Source organism: Cryptomeria japonica, chromosome 1, assembly GCF_030272615.1.
Source record: "Cryptomeria japonica chromosome 1, Sugi_1.0, whole genome shotgun sequence".
Taxonomy (NCBI): Eukaryota; Viridiplantae; Streptophyta; class Pinopsida; order Cupressales; family Cupressaceae; genus Cryptomeria; species Cryptomeria japonica.
The window spans coordinates 366,582,787-366,587,703 of NC_081405.1; positions in this window are offsets into that span (position 1 = coordinate 366,582,787).

Consider the following 4,917-nt stretch of genomic DNA (forward strand, 5'->3'; position numbering starts at 1 on the left):
GGTTTACATCGCTTGAGGTGGGATTATATGGATGATGTGGTAGATGCAGGGGTATTGCCCCAGTATAGAGATTGGTTTCAACAACATTTGTTCCCTTGATTCACAGATCTAGTAGAGAAGGCTCCTCATATTGAGGATGTTGAGGATGATGCCCCCGCACCGACACAGGGATAGGGATAGGGCCACAGGCAGGAACAGGCACAGAGAGTTGAGGCTCCACGATGGAGTGGTGGTGATCTTGGTGCTAGTAGCAATAGGGTTCCAGCTGAGGGTGGACAACAAAGGGGTGAGGGCGGATCCCTAGGGCATGTAGGAGTGAGATTGGGTGGGACTGAGGAGGAGCGAACAACTTCAAGATAGGTCTGGTAGCGGCAGGACGAGCAGGGTGGAGCTACAGGTGGAGATGGGGGTGGGGAGCCTTTGAGAGAGCAGGGGACTAAGGCAGGGCAATCGATGAGAGCACGTCTTACAGAGCTATAGCCACAGTTGATAGTGGCTCATGTTATCACTGTTTAAAAAATGTGTATTCTTGTCCCATAATTGGCTAAGTCTATGAAAATTTTGAGTTTGGTATGGCCTTGTTACCTCTAAATTGCTTTAGGTCCAAAGAGGATTTAGGGTTGAAGTCTTAATCGCTCCAGTGTTTGAGAAAAACCCTCTCTTTCTAATTCTGTGTTACTTTATTCACTTAAAGAAGGGTCCGTTTGTCATGAGAAGTGTTCCCCCCCCTTTCTTATTTCTTCCTAGGTGGGTCTAGTAGTGCATTATTTTTCTAAGTCTTTCCTAAGGTTTTAATTTTAATCGGGCTCCTAACCAATGAGCAGGTTCTTTTTAATCTAGAGGCGCGCGTGATTTCGCAGCCCTAAGATGCCAGTGAGTTACCGTTCGTGAAGTGGCGAAAGGCGGAAGTGGGTCCGACATCCAAGTTTTCACTAAAGATAAATACCGATCAAGTTCCTTTTGATCGGACTGCTCGTGCGATTTTGCTGGGAGAAGGTGCACAAAGTTTATCTTTCATGAAGTGGCGAAAAGGAAAATGGATCCGCCAGGCAGTAAAAATTGAAGTTAAATACCGATCAAGTTCCTTTTGATCGGATGATCAGCGCTATTTCATAGCCCTAAGGTGCCTGCGATTTAACCTTCATGAAATAGCAAAATGACATGGCAGCCACTTGGTTAGTGTTGTGGCAGAACAGATGGATTAGACCACTAACAAAAAGGCAAGTTGTTAGATACACGTGGCAGACCTCAAGTGGATCCCGTGGAAGTTGTTCGATGAATAAAAGATTGACACGTTGGTTTCCTTTGCCATTCAATTGCCAGGTTGGATGATGCCAAGTCATAGGGCTCACTGCTACTGGTTAAGTTTGTTAAAAGGCAGGTATCTCAAAGAGGATTTGACAGTGGGCACTATTTCATATCCTGAAGATGCAAGGTAATTACTGTTCGTGAAATAGCAAAAACTGCTAGCCTTAAATGCTTGGTGCACGGTTAGTGGGGTTAGCCACCAGTCATAGGATGAGATAAAGACCGATCAAGTTCCTTTTGATCGGACAACCAACGCGGTTTCTCTGGGTGAATGTGCATGATGTTTAGCTTTCGTGAAGTGGTGAAAGAGATCTAAGCCCATCGCCGAATGAAGAATAGTCAATAAAGCAAAAGCCATGCAAGTTTTGCTGGATCTAACGGTTGGCATGATTTCACTTGATGAAGAAGAACGGATTTTAGGCTCCGCAAAATGGAGAAACAAGAAAGTGATAGAAACATAGACATTTTGTGATCCGTTGGAGAAAAAATTTTGAATTCATTTGTGAATTCAATTCTGAGGTGATGACCAAAGCATGTGGTGTTAATGTCGTAGTTAAGAACCCGATCGCCATATATACACTCACATCAATTGAATATAGGCATTATTTCGAAGAGTTGTTTCAGAAAAACTGGTGCAGAGCAGAGTTCTTTAGGCCAAAAACAAGTTTTCTTGTATCTTGCTTACCAGTTACTTGAAAGTTTGATTGAATTGTGGTTTTGTTCTATTAAAGAATTGTTGTGATTAGTAATTGAATTACTTGCATATCATTAAGATGGCACCCAGAAGGGACTTCATAGGGAAAGTTAATTACCAGGAGAGAGCAATTTATGATGATTTCCTGGAACAGTTGTCTATGTCCACAAACGTAGCAGCTAAGGTTAAAGAATTAGTGCCTAAGGCTCCTCGCTTGAGAATAGGAGAAGGATTGTATGACAAGGGTAATTGGCTGAGAGACCCACAGATAGGGTTGTCTGGTTTGGGTTTATTCAAGGTGGGATTTGGTATGAAACACTCCCTAGCCCCAATGAATAGTATTTGGGAGTTGGATGTAGGTAAATTGGTGGTCCCTAGAGTGTTCATGGACATGTATCTCCTAACTCAGATTGCACACAACTATGACCCTATTACCAAAATTGTTAGGGATATAAATGGAAAACCCCTCATTGAAATAAATGATGATGAGTTCAGAAATGTATTTGGGCTCAGTGAGGTGTCTAATTATTTGGAGCCCATTAATTTTAAATCATTGGATCAGGTCTACAATGCATAGAGAAATCATCTTAGAAATGGCAGAATTCTTTGTTAAAATAGGTGGGTTGACTGTTGTAGGACCTAATACCATAGAGCCTTTCTCCTTAAATTTGTTCACTCTTAGAGCCAAACGATTATACTGGTCACTCTGCCAGATTTTTGGAGAGGATGCTGAAGTAAATATGCCGACTCATTACATGCTAATGGTAGCTCAAATTTTAAATCATTCTCTGGCAGTCACATTTGATTATGACCCCTATATTACTGATGCAATCCATGAAGGCTTGATAGGGATTAAGAATGGTAAGGTGGATAGGCCTTTTGGATGGCACTCCCTCCTCATGCATCTGTTTCTAATCAAGGGTGGTGACTACTTTGCCAATGAAATGGATCTAGTGAAAGAAAAGGATGGGGAGAAAATGCCAGTTCAATTATGGAGCACAGTGCTGTCATGGGACAGGGAAGATGCTAGCTACCTAACGTTTGATAAGTGCTTTGCATCCAAGATCAGAATTCTTTTATACTTAGAGAATCCAAGGGTCCCTAAAGCTCTTTTGGAGTTTCTTAGGCCAAAGGAGTTTGTTGAAGAAATCAAAATTGTCCACAATTGGGGTGACATGTACTTGTACCTTGTTTCCACAGGTTTTAGAGTGTATGGTTTCAGAGGCACTCCATTTTTGTTGCCATATCAAGTCCCACTGAAAGTAGGAATTGCAGAAGTCCTCATGCAGATTGGTAGTGTGCAAGAGGCAGAGCTATCTAAAAGAGGAAAATGAACCATTTTCCCTACAGTTACAATAGCACATCAGTTTGTGATTACTAAAGGTGGGTGGAAGTGTTTCGAGGAGTTCTTTCAACCATACCGGTTATCCACTGCAATGTCAAGGTTTTCTGACCCTGAAGACTTCTTTAATAGTATGTTTAGGAAGAGGGTAGTATGCAAAGGCAAACCTCACCAATTCCAATTCCCTGAAGACCTCATAAGAAATGAGTTTGATTTGGATGAGCAGGAGCTAAGGAAAGAAAAATGGGTGGCCTACAAGAAGGCTCTAGATTTTGTGCACCAATTTGACACCAGCTATGACCCTTTGTCCAGTTTTCACCCCTTTGAGGAAAAAGAAAAATTCTTAATTCTTTTCTTTGAAGATGTAATGCAAACATTGAGGAAGAAGAGGGAAGCAGTGTTTAAAAACAACCCTGAAAAGGCAAGAATAGTTCTCGCTAGGTCTACATCTGTTAAAGCAATCCCTCCTGGTGACTATGTGCTACATAGAAAATCTAAGTAGAGTGTGTTGGTGCCAACAATAGGGGATCCTTCTACTTCAAAAGGGAAGAGGAAAATACAAGATGCCATTGACATTTAGGAATTCCCAAAGAAGAAAAGGGTGGGAAAGGAAGTGCAATCTAATGAGCCCTTGTATTCGCCATCTCAATCCGCTATTCATATAGGAAATGAACAGGCAGCGACTGAGCAATTGTTGCAGTTAGGGAGTCCTGGGGAGATAGCCTATACCTATGATGAAATAGAAGATGGAATGCCTCAATAGCCAGAAGATGCTGAAATGAACATAACCACCAATGAGTTCAACGGCTATGAAAAGGATCTTGCCATTAAATAGGCCAGTGAGGAATTCTTAGCTGATAACAACTTTGTTACCTCATGAGCTTTCATTCAATTTGTGTGGAAGCAGAATATTGATAAGTTTAATGCTAGATGTGAGAAGAGGAAGAGTGAGAAGCCCCACAAGGATGCAACTATGGTGGAAGAAGAAATAAAGCAAGAAATGGTCAGTAAGTTTAAGACCATTACTCCTGAGCAAGGAAGGGAAATGGTAGCAAAGGCTGGTGTACTCATCCTTCCTAAATGGGATATAGTAGATGCCTTTGTTCTTGAGGCAGTTAGGAAAGAGACCAAGCCTATGGAAGGAGTAACCTTCAGCAAGGATAATGCTACCCTGGTCATGTGGTCTTTGAAGAGAGATGAAAATAAATAGAAAAAGGATACCCCAGTGTCAAGCTACCTTGGAGGCATGATAGTAAAGAGGGTACAAACTACTGGAGTGGTGGAGGCTACTAGCACAATCTTAGAAACTACAAAATTCAGTGTTGCAGTGGCAGAGAAAGAAGCAATGGAAAAGGCAGTTCTCCAAACTAGGTTAGAGATTGTCTTGAAAGCTTACAATGATGCCAAAGGAGAGGTAATGAGCTGAGACACTATTATTGCTAATTTGAAAAGCCAATTGGTAGGTGAATAGCATCGAGGTGAGTCCTCAACATTGATGATTGCTTCTTCTACTACACAACCTCCATCTACTAGCCCTATCATTGAATTCCCATCTCCCCCTGCACCTTCTAGT